Here is a 12,569-nt window from a genome sequence, read left to right as displayed (position 1 = left end):
GTGAGAGGCCCGCGCACCACAAAAAAAAAAAGAGAATGTAATATGCTTAGGAGAGAAATTATATTCAGTAATTCCATTATTCACTAAAATTATGCTTGTTCACTATAGAGAATTCAGACCACATAGAAATACATAAACTGAAAATTATACTCCACGTTCCCATTAACATTGTCTTTAACATTTTTGTGTGCATTTCTTCAATCTTTATTCCTTTTACATACTAATAGTTATTATCATTATCGATGCTATCATACTATTTTGCATCTTGTCACTGAACAGAATGTCTTGAAGAACCTTCCATGTCAGTACATATAGATTTACCTCACTGTTTTTTGTTTTGTTAGATAAGTAGATCTATTAATATAGGATGCTTATGAAGGATAGAAGCAGGCAAGCAAGAGAGCTCTGCCCCGAGAACTAAGTGGGCTACACTTTTATAGTCAAAGGAAAAGTGGAGAGGGAGAAAAGACCACCTTCTTCCTCTTCCTTTGTAAAGTCATTGCAGGAAACTTGGGCACAAGAGGATGGTCATGTCCCAGGTGAGTCCCTGGGATGGGCCACCAAGTGAGGATCCTTGGCTTCACACAGGAAAGAATTCAAGAGTGAACCATAATAAACTGAAAGCAGAGATAAACATTCCATGGGCAGAATGCAGTCTGTCCCAAAAGGCGAGAGTGACCCCAGCAGAAACATGCTCCACATACAGGGTGTGGGCCATCTCAAAAGGCGAGAGCGGCTGACCTCACTGTTTTCAAAGTCCATATAGTATTCCACTGTGTGTCCATTGCTTAATTTACTTAACCAGGCCCCTATTTATGGGCCAACAATCCTTCACTAGGACATTCTAGAACATATATCTTTGCATTGTGGTAGTGTTTTGTAAGAAGCAAAAATGCTGAGTTGAAAGTATGAAAAGTTTTCATTTTAATAGAGTTTGTTAAATTGTTCTTTGAAAAGTCTTTTTGATTTATCCCTCCCCACTTTCCTCCCCACCATGTAGGTGCTGAAAACGGAAGACATAACCTATTCGTATTTCAAAGGATAATAGATGATGGATTTTTTGTCTTTGAAAATATACAGCAATAATAGCCATGAAGAGTGGGAGACTGATCAGCAGTGTTTCCGTAAGTCCCTTCCAGTGAAGCCCCTGGACCAGTCTTGCATGGACATTGCCTCAGGTCTTATGTGCTTTTTTTCATCAAAACCAGAGATCCGTATATATATAATACATCCATATGCATACATAATCAGATACATTGTTGCTATTATTATTTTGAACAGACTGATATTTGTTAGATCAATTAACAGTAAGAAAAATAAAACTTTTATTTTACCTTCAAAAAAACAAAAAGAACAATCCAGAGACCCAGAGTGACAGGATTCCCAACTGCTCTGAAGATGCCATCTGCCCTGCAGACCAGTTTTTGTGCTTGACCAAACAGCAGAATCTCATCAAAACAGAAGGGAAAAAAAAATTTCTTGGCAGAAAGTACCACCTTAGGCAGCTCACTGGTGAGGGCAGAATTGGACAGGGATGGCTTTAAGAAACCCTAGCCTTCTAACTGGCCAAGCAGCTTCTCACAATCTGCTAAAGGAAGAGGAAAATGAAACTCTAGGGGAGAGAGAACTATCCCCAAGTGACTGAGGCACCTCCTGACCTCACATGCTTCCTTATCTAGCTTAGACCCCATGGCCCATCAGTCAATCACTCTTAAAGATACGTAACTGCAACTCTTCTGCACGCCCTTCCTCCAGGTACTTACCTGGCCAACCTGAAACCCAGGAAGGCTGTCTCCTGTGACCAACACACCTGCAGGGCAGAGTGCTGCTACAGACAGCTGCGTTGTAAGTCATGATCTACGATCTCGGTGACACTGCCCAGAAATCCACACAGTTCCTCCAGGGGGCTCGGCACCTGTTCCCAACTAAGCCGTTCTCCACTGTCGCCTAATCTATCTTCTCTCTGAAAGAATGACCCCTCCTCATACTTCACAGAGAATTCGAAGCCATCCAAGAAGACATTGGTCATTCTCTTCTGCACTCCAAGTCCAGCCCTCACACATGTTATATGACACCACCAGTTATCCACTCCCCCTTCACCGGGTCTCCCATAAATGTCACACATGCTGTAGCATCTCCCTGCTTGGGGGGTGGGGACACAAATGCAAAATGCTCTCCATCTCATCTTCTCGCCACCACTCCAGCTCTCTACTCCCTGTAAAAGCCATGTGTCTTTAAATGTTAGCTTCACTTGATGGCTCCCCTCCTCTGCCCAGTCTCTTCTCACTCTTCAACCCATTTTTCTCCCACCTGCCATTCATCTGAAACTGTCCTTGGTAAGGGCTCACTACCAGTTAGGCTTCTTTTCAGGCTCCCTTTTCATCTGACAACATTCCTGCCACAGCTCCAGACTCTACATCTTCTCTGAAAGTCAGTGAAGAAAAAAAGATTCCAAGCAAAATTCTCACAGCCTCTCTGGCTCTGCTCAGGGCTATGTGCCCATCCTGGATCAGTCATGGGATACACAGAGGCTCTTCTGATGTCCTGACCAAACTCTGATACAAAGGTCTCCTTTTTAATGGCTGCATAGTATTCCATTGCATGAATGTATCATTATTTATTTAACCTCTCTTTTGCTAATGGACATTTGGGTCTTTCTAGCAATTTACTAACATAAATAATACCAGGATGCACTTTCTTGGACCTTGCCCACCAACATACACACTCATACTCACACAGTTCTTTCTTCACCAAACTCATAGAGCTCATGACTGCCGAATTGTGCTTTTTGTGTTTTTGAGGATCTTTCCATCACACCACCAACATGTCACATTGTATGTTCCTGTGACCACTATGAGGAAGAGAAGGGGGGAGGGGACACTGGAGGCTGCAATGTCTAGACTTTGTCTTCATTGTCTTCAGTTCACTAAATGTAGTCCAGCTGTCAAGAAAGGAGCTCTATGAAGTTTAACCTAAAATTAAAAGAAAAGGAAGCTTCAAATTTCTATGGAAGTCTCATTTGCCTTCTAATTTCTCTTGGTGGCCTGAGGGTGCAGGGGGAGGCAACTTTCTCCTCATCTGTTCTGCCTTGTAGCCTCTGTTTCCACCATAGCAGTTCACAGGAGCTGTTATAAACCTTGACATTTCCCATTTCCCTTCTTTTGCCATTGTCTAAGAGCTGCTATGACCCAAGCTGCAGAGAGAGCCTCTACCACATTCCTCCAACCTCCATCCTCAAAGAAGTGACAGCACCCCCAGACCAATGCCTGACTTCTTAGCCCTTGTCCTGGTCCCCTGGTTTGTGGTACTGGCCTTGCCTGTCCCACAATGCCCTTATCCTGCCAACCCATCACTCTGAAGCTATAAGCCAGCACTTCTGGTTAGCTAAATGCAGCATCTCTCAGAATGTCATGTGTTCTGTTTGCTTCTGATGCCTGATTTTTAAAAAAATAATGTCTTTACAACCCTCTCTGGGCTAGCTTCAGTTTAGAAGTCCTAGAACTCAGCTCTAACACTATCCAGATCTGAAGTTAATACTTGATTACACTTCCTGTCATTTTTTTTTTTTTGCCGTACGCGGGCCTCTCACTGCTGTGGCCTCTCCCGTTGCGGAGCACAGGCTCCGGACACGCAGGCTCAGCGGCCATGGCTCACGGGCCCAGCCGCTCCGCGGCATGTGGGATCTTCCCGGACCGGGGCACGAGCCCGCGTCCACTGCATCGGCAGGCGGACTCTCAACCACTGTGCCACCAGGGAAGACCCTTCCTGTCCTTTTATTGTTGATAAATAAGCTTTCTCTTCCTTGACTTGCGGAAAATTTTTTTTGCATTTTTTTCTCTTGTGCCTTCACATGCTCAGTGCCATGACCAAACATCACCAACCCCATTCTCCCGTCCTCACAACAAAAGTCCTCTTCGCCCTCCTTCTCCCCCCATGCCCAGCAGGGAGTGAAAACACAGACTGAAAATATTCTCTCTCCTACCCCTTTCTGACGGGATCCCTGCCCCTCTCCATCAGCATCCACAACTCCACAGGGGTTCCCAGTGAAAATCCCAGCCCCCTTTGGAATACAGTCTTCCCTCAGGTCACATTTGCTGATATTTTATAAACAAAACTTTCTTTTACTGGCACTTAGTAAACTGAATGAACAAGTATCAGTACTACTCATAGGGACTTCGCTCGTGGTCCAGTGGCTAAGACTCCGTGCTCCCAATGCAGGGGGCCCAGGTTCAATCCCTGGTCAGGGAACTAGATCCCATATGGTGCAACCAAGAGTTCACATGCCACAACTAAAGACCCGGCACAACCAAATAAATAAATAAATATATATTTTAAAGTACTACTCATAAAATATAGAGAGAACTTACAACTGCCAGCGTTGTTTCTAAAGGGTGTTACAAACACTGCACTACTGACATTAGTTAACACATTTGTTTTAAAGACTCAGTTTTATCAGAAGCTTCAAAACAGAATCAGGAATGGTGTACAAGATATAGTCCCTACCTTGTGATTATTTTGGTTTTCCAAAGCCTAATTTTTTTTCTAGATCTGCATACATGAGTGACTCTTTATCCTGTGAAAGTAGCACTTTATCACTGTATAGCTCCCTAATTCCCATTTACTCACAAGATTTAGAAGAGAGGAGCTCAAAAGGAAAGTTATTCAACTTGAAACAAAATTTCTACTAAGAAAATAACTAAGCAGGCTTCCCTGGTGGCGCAGTGGTTAAGAATCCGCCTGCCAATGCAGGGGACATGGGTTCAAGCCGTGGATCAGGAAGATACCACGTGCTGCGGAGCAACTAAGCCCGTGCACCACAACTCCTGAGCCTGCGCTCTAGAGCCCGCGAGCCACAACCACTGAGCCCTCGTGCCACAATTACTGAAGCCCACACGCCTAGATCCCGTGCTCTGAAACAAGAGAAGCCAGCGCAATGAGAAGCCTGCGTACCGCAACAAAGAGTAACCCCTGCTCGTTGCAACTAGAGAAAGCCCATGCGCAGCAATGAAGACCCAACGCAGCCAAAACTAAATTTAAAAAAAAAATAAGAAAATAAGAAAATAACTAACGCTTGAAGCAGAAGAAACCCCAGATGGCCTATTTCCATTACCTAATTAAGAAGGTAAATCAAGGGACTGCCGTGGTGGTCCAGTGGTTAAGACTCCACACTTCTAATGTAGGGGGCACAGGTTTGATCTCTGGTCGGGGAACTAAGTCCTACATGCTATGCAGCGTGGCCAAACAAAAAAGAAGGTGAATCAATATACTAATGTTTGCTGATTTGATTAATTTGGGGGGTGGTGAATTACATTTATGATATTCAGTGTCTCAGTCTATAATAATGCACATATGTACATATGACTCTTTTTTTAATTTCCTTCCTTTTTAAAAATTTCTTTCTTTCTTTATTATTTATTTATTTATTTTGGCTGCATCGGGTCTTACTTGTGGCACACGGGCTCTTTGTTGCAGCGCATGGGCTTCTCTCTAGTTGTGGCGTGGGCTCCAGAGCACGTGAGCTCTGTAGTTGAGGAACACGGGCTTAGTTGCCCCGAGGCATGTGGGATCTTGTTCCCGTACCAGGGATCAAACCCACGTCCTCTGCATTGGAAAGGGGATTCCTAACCACGGGACCACCAGGGAAGTCCCACATATGACTCTTTTAAAGGACAGATTCTCTGATCCCCCAGGTCCCACTGGAGCCAACACTTTTCTGCAGTCCTATGAGATCCAGGATTGTTTTCCTCTGGTTTGTCCCAGAGTGTGGCACGTCTACCTCTGGAGGTAACTGAGATGACTTTTGGAGGTATGTGAACACATTTTTAAATTTCAACCGCTTTCCAATATTTATTTTACAATAGATTACTTTTCTATAGCTACAGTAGATTATTTTTCTACAGATAGAAAAAAACATAGCTAGCGTATCAAACTCCTGAATTCATGAGTACTATTGCTTAGGGTGAGATTAAAGTATCACTAGTAGATCCAAAGATAAATATTAAGTAAAAACTACAATAAAAAGTACACAGATATGACAAGAATCAGGAAGGTGGTACAAGGGTGACTGAGGTTGAGAAGACCCTGCTCTCTCTCTCATGCTGCCTGAAACATTATGGTGCTTCATCAGAATTCAATAATGTGATACCTGACCCTCATCCATCCGTTTTCCTGCAATATTTCAAATAGTCTGCCACAAGCAAGGTGAGTTAACTTAGTGGCTGGCTTTCTGTGCTTCCTGTTTCCTGCATAGCTGGTGCAGCAAAGCAGAATCCACCTACTGAACTAACTGTGTTGAATTTGGGCATCACAGAAGATGCCGGTCATTTATCTGCTCAGTGGCTAGTGAGTTCTTTTGGATTTGTTTTACTTTTGAGAAAGAAGAAGAGGAAGGTTAATGATCTCCTCTCCAGGAGCCCTGGGCAGCTGACTCGGGGTCACAGGACTTGCTGGCCTGGAGGCATTTCAACACCGGGCTCGGGCCCTTGCAGAGCAAATCCCATGACTCCAAGGGACTGCCCGCACTCACTGTTGTGCCAGAATGCCCCTGTGAATGATACTGCTCAAGTGAGTAGGTCCTGGAAAAATCTTCTTATGTTATAAGAATTTTATGGGAAGAAGGTGCTTGATCTTGTAGGATTTAATTTATTTTAATAATTGTTATTTATTTATTCAGGTATAACCTTATTCTAGAAAGGATATGAGATGACTTACAGAAATACTCACAGTAAGATAAAACTTTAAACAAGTAGATGAGGAAACTGGGGCAAAAGGAAAGTGAGAGCAGGAAAGATAAAATGGAGCCAAGAATGTGGACTGTCACCAACACGCATGCAGTGCGGGCTCTGCACTTTCTAGCGGTGGTGGCACAGGGGCCTCTAGGCTTCCTCACGGCGTGAAGGCAACAATGAGTGATGAACCCATAGTGACCCTGACTTTTTTCCTAAAAAGAGAACACAAACAGGGCTTCCCTGGCGGCGCAGTGGTTGAGAGTCCGCCTGCCAATGCAGGGGACACGGGTTCGTGCCCCGGTCCGGGAAGATCCCACATGCCGCGGAGCGGCTGGGCCCATGAGCCATGGCCGCCGAGGCTGCGCGTCCGGAGCCTGTGCTCCACAACGGGAGAGGCCACAACAGTGAGAGGCCCGCATACTGCAAAAAAAAAAAAAGAACACAAACAAACAGCTGCTCAAGACAAGGCTAACCATTCCCTGTGCTGAGATCAGAGGAGTTTCTAGTGTCCATGTGATGCCTTCAATAGCATCCTCAGTAATGTCCCTAGGATGCACCATGGTGGCTTCACAGGGCTGTTAATACCAGGTCCTTAAGCAGAGGTGGACAACTGATTTTTGACAAATATCTGAAGGCAATTCAGTGGAGAAAGGGTAGTCGTTCAACAAACAGTGCTGGAACAATTGGATATTCACATGCAAAAGATGAACTTTGAGCCATACCTCACATCATACATAAAAATTAATTCAAATGGACCATATTTTCATTTTAATATTTAATTTAATAGCTGTATTGAGGCCAAATAAATAGTATATTGCTCATATTTAACGTGTACAGTTAAATAACTTTGACACACATACATATCCAGGAAGAATGGAATTGCTGCGGAGGGAAGGCAGACTACATCATCAGTCAAGGTTCAGCTGCAGAGAACAGAATCCACTCTAGCAGAAAATCCCTCTCTAGTTGAAGCAGAAAAAGACATTTCAGAGTATAAAATGATGTAGGGGATCATTACAAGGGCAAACAATAGAGGCTCTACCCTGAGCTTCTAGGAACAACTCTCAGTCTCATGACCAAGCCAGAGTCAGCAAGCTGCTTCTGCTAAGCTAGGAAGCCACCCTGACTTCTGCAGGCCTCAGAGCTCTACCACTTCTGCTGCACTCCTCATTAGTAAAGAGGTGCATGTGCCCTGCCTCTCCTCATAAAATCAGTTCCAAATTCAGGTCTTGCAACTGACTGTCAAAACCTAACTGACATCTGGAACTCTTGCTTCAAGAAAGTCTGGGCAATGTAGTTTTTAGCTTTCCAGCCTCTGCAGTATTGGAAGGCGCTTTATTTATTTATTTATTTATTTATTTATTTATTTTATTTTTGGCTGCGTTGGGTCTTCGTTGCTGTGCGCGGGCTTCTCACTGCAGTGGCTTCTCTTGTTACAGAGCACGGGCTCAGTAGTTGTGGCACGTGAGCTCTAGAGAGCAGGCTCAGTAGCTGTGGCGCGTGGGCTTAGTTGCTCCGTGGCATGTGGGATCTTCCTGGAGCAGGGACGAACCCATGTCCCCTGCATTGGCAGGCAGATTCTTAACCACTGAGCCACCAGGGAAGCCCTGGAAGGTACTTTAGAAGGAGCTTGGGGTAGATGTTGAGCAAGCAAATTCACAATACCCATCACGCTGTGGAAGGAGTTGGTTTGGGGGACAAAATCAGGAGTTCAGTTTTGAGCACGGTAACTTTAAGGTATCTTTTAGATATAATAGTAGAGGTGTATAGTAGGCAGGGGAATAAAATGCTGCAGCATAATATAGTGGTACAAGCACAGATTCTGGGTCTTGGGTTGGGTTTGGGTCTGGGTCTTGAACCCAGTCTGCTGGTGTTCATATCATACCTATATTATTTATTAGCTGTCTGACATTGGAAAAGTTACTTAACATCTCTGTGCCTCAAATTTTATCACCTATAAAATGGGAATAGTAATAGCATTTGCCTAAGTAAGGTTGCTATGAAGACTTAAATGAGTTAAGTTTTGTAAAGTGTTTAAAACAGTACCTGTCACAAAAGAAGTGTCTTTGCTCTAGTAATAATTACTATTGTCTTAATTAATAATTATTGTTTAATTAATAATGCAGGTGGTCCTCCATATCATGGGTTCTGCGAAATAATGAATTTGTGCTATTTTTTTTTTTAATTTATTTATTTTTGCTGTGTTGGGTCTTCGTTTCTGTGCGAGGGCTTTCTCTAGTTGTGGCAAGTGGGGGCCACTCTTCATCGCAGTGCGCAGGCCTCTCAGTGTCGCGGCCTCTTTTGTTGTGGAGCACAAGCTCCAGACGCACAGGCTCAGCAGTTGTGGCTCACGGGCCTAGTTGCTCCGCGGCATGTGGGATCCTCCCAGGCCAGGGCTCGAACCCGTGTCCCCTGCATTGGCAGGCAGATTCTCAACCACTGCACCACCAGGGAAGCCCTGTGCTATTTTAAGCCACTAAATGTGTTTTGTTACATAGCAACAGGTAACAAATACAGTGGCCTAAGTATGAAGTGATATTAAAGAATTATTAAGTTAGAACTGTTACAATTTGGAGTCACAAAACATGTTCTTTTTACCCTGGGGTGCTGCCTGCCTGCCTCTCCCAGAGAGCCTCAACCCCTGTGTTGGGCCCAGTGACGCTGCCTGGACAGTATGTGCTGACCAAGGCAGCCCAGCCCGATGCCACCCGCTCCTGTTCCATCCAGCCCCAGGCCCTGGTGGCTTCCACCCCTGCCTCTACCCTCTGACTGGGCTTTGCATGTTCCACTGACCCAGGGAGGTGGTGGGTGGAGGCGCCAGGCTTCAGCTGCCTTCTGGGGTAGAACGCTAACCTGACCACGGCGGGCCTGTGGTGCTCACCCCAGTGAAAGCAATTCCAACTTTAAAAAAAAAAAGGTGATTTTTTTTAGTGATACATATGGAAATATGCAGGAAGTGTCTGGGACTTATTTTAAAATAATGGTAAAGAAATAAATAGATTAAAATATATGAAGAAAACACAGTAAAATGTTAGTAATTACTAGATCCAGGTGGTGGATATACATGGGATCACTGTGCTATTCTGCTTTTAGATATGACTGAAATTTTTCATATTAAAATGTAAATATACATACATATAGATGGGTGTGTATAGAGAGAGAATTCTGTCTTAAAGCCCCTTTCTCCTCTTTCTCCTTTATGTTGATGTTTCCTAATTGTCCCTTCCATTTGTCTCACGAGGGTATCCCCTTTGGGTGGACTGTATTTCTAAAAAGATGTCCCTATTAAAGCATACTTTTATAATCTTCTCCTCTTAAAAGTTGGATTAAGCCTGCAAACTTCAGCTCTGTGTGTCCTGCAGTCCAGTGTGAGCCCCCCCAGGGGGACAGCCACCTCCTCTCAGCAGGTCTGGTTGAGCCCCTGGGGGCTGGAACGTCCTTGAACAATGGCCCTTATTTGCTGCCTTTCAGGGGGCCTGGCGTTCTCTCCTGGTGCCAACCCCAGCTGTCTTTTTCACCATTCTGAGCTCTCCTCCTCCGGCACCTCGGCCTAGCCTTAATTCTTTCTCAGAAACCCGATTCCTTCGGCAGAAGCCATGTGTCCGCTCAGGCCCCATCTGACAGCTGTGGCCCCTGGCCTGGCCCTACAGACATTCAGTGTTCCCTTTCACAGGCCGTGGCGTGTTCCTGCCAGAAAAGTCCACTTCCTTTACGAGTCTCTTTTTCATGGTGTCGCTCTTTGTGGCCTTGAGTGTCATGCCAATTCCTTGCACACTTGATGAAAGGATTTGGGGGCAGAAAACTTGAATGAATGGGGTCTTTTTATTTTTGAACATCAGTAAACAGCACAAATCAGTTCAATGAGCTCAGACTCAGTTATTTCCATGCTTGGTGCAGTCTCTACCCAGCATTAAATCCCACTGAAAATGCCTCTTATTATCTCCAACTAATGAAGAATGTTGCTCTTTTTTCGTGGTTTGAACACACTCCAAAACACTGGCCTGAAAGATCAGTTGAACACTGGACGGCACTGAATACGAAAATCTTTAACTTTCCCTTTTCTACAGCTCACTGACATTCTAATCGTTTTCTTTCCTCTTCATTTATTCTGCTCACTGACAGTATTTTTATCTGTTTGGTAGTGTAAAATGAAACCATTTGTTTTTGAGACTAATGAAGACGTGCCAGGATCCTTTCCATTGATTCAGTTACGAATAATATAATCAGAGATTAAGAGGTCCAGTTAACCTGTTAATTTGTCATAGTTGTACCTCCATCAAAACGGCCCCTTCTCACCTGTGTCATTCTCAATATCCAAACCCAGGAAGAACACTTCACAGTATATTGTGGCACCAGCAAAGAATATGACCCTCAATATTTTTTACTTAAAAATAATTGGTGGTATATGAATTTATTGAGAAATAAAACCACAGAACAAATATTCCTGAAAGAAGATTTTAAGGCAAAAAAATCTATATATTGTCCCCTGTAATACTGAATGCCCCCATATTTTTAAAAGGTTAAAGCTTTTATAGTTAAACCACTAATACCACGAGCATAAGTTAAGTGGTACCAGTGATATAGCTTCATCAGGTACTGATAACACCTAGTGAAACCCTCAGCCCAGCAAGAGGGTTCAGTGGCAGATTCCAGAACCAGACTGCAGGGGTTCAAGTCTCAGTTCTAGTACTTACTAACTGTGTGGCCTTGGGCAAATTACTTCACCTCTCAGTGCCTTAGTCCCCTCATGTGAAAAATCAGAACAATTAGAGTACCTATTGTCTCCCCTCCTCACCTTGGTGGGTTGTTGTGAGGATGTAAAACACTTAAGTTATTGTCCAACATACGGAAAATAATCATTGTCACTGCCATTGTTGTTATCCTGGGTGCATGACCATTAACTCTCTCTGCTCTAGCCTCACAGCCCTACCAGAATGTTCCTCCTGCAGCGTTGCTGCCATCCTTTCTCACACTAGCCCACACTTGACAAAACCTCTGGCATTATTTCACTCATCAAGTGATCTGCCACCCCCCCTTGGGGGAAGTTTCATTTCTATGGCAGGATAAATCACCAGGCTTTCACTCAGAAGGCAGGAATGATCAGGAAACCCCAGGTCACAACATGAAACAGATCTGGTTTTTCAAGATCCTCATTAACTTAAAAAACTTTAAAAAAATGTTAACCTAGATGGAAAGTTGAGTTAATTTTACTCCTCTGTTTGAAGCACATTCTCATTAGTCTCCACATAAGTCTGTTCCCTTGTTTTATATTTTACTTATTCACTTTCCTCACTCCCATCTTCCCCCACCCCAGCATTCTATGTTTAAGGTGACTCTCTGTTTCGGGCTTTGTGAAAAGTCGGTGTGGCAGTGGTGAATGCATGTGTCTTTAAGTCACACATGTGTTATGTGTGATGTTCCCCCTACAGTCTTAAGGTCCACGCGGCTGTGAGGACTTCTAGGCTTCTCTTCTCCCTGATGCCCGGTACCCCAGAGCACCAATCCTTACATCTGACTCTCCTGGTCCCCAGGTGACAGACACCCAAGTTGCTCCTAAACATCCTCTACAACAAGCCAGGGAAAAGAGGGGTTCTCGGAAGATGGTCTTGGGAAATCTTGCTACTACGTGGATGAAAATAAAATTGGATCCCCACCTGCCACTATGTATGAAGTGAACTCTAGATCGATTAAAGACCAATGTCCGAAAACTGAAACAATGGGCTTAATAGAAGTAGGTGTGGGTGACTATCTAAGTGACCTGGGGGAGAAGAGAACACCTTAAACTAAACCTCAAAAGCATGAAAGTCCTTGAACATTTCTTCCATTCACCTTGGTTTTCCA

The 12,569-nt window shown here is 44.1% G+C and overlaps 1 long non-coding RNA gene across 1 annotated transcript; it reads left to right on the top strand.

The window, feature by feature from the left end:
- The first annotated feature begins 1,010 nt into the window (after window positions 1-1,010).
- Window positions 1,011-5,800, top strand: LOC308622492. Its single transcript, XR_014016645.1, has 3 exons — window positions 1,011-1,124; window positions 1,756-1,845; window positions 5,691-5,800. It is a non-coding gene; the product is annotated as an uncharacterized lncRNA (long non-coding RNA).
- Window positions 5,801-12,569: the final 6,769 nt, after the last annotated feature.

This window comes from Mesoplodon bidens, assembly GCF_964165515.1.
Source record: "Mesoplodon bidens genome assembly, chromosome: 9".
Classification (NCBI taxonomy): domain Eukaryota; kingdom Metazoa; phylum Chordata; class Mammalia; order Artiodactyla; family Ziphiidae; genus Mesoplodon; species Mesoplodon bidens.
This window is presented reverse-complemented; position numbering and strand designations above follow the sequence as displayed.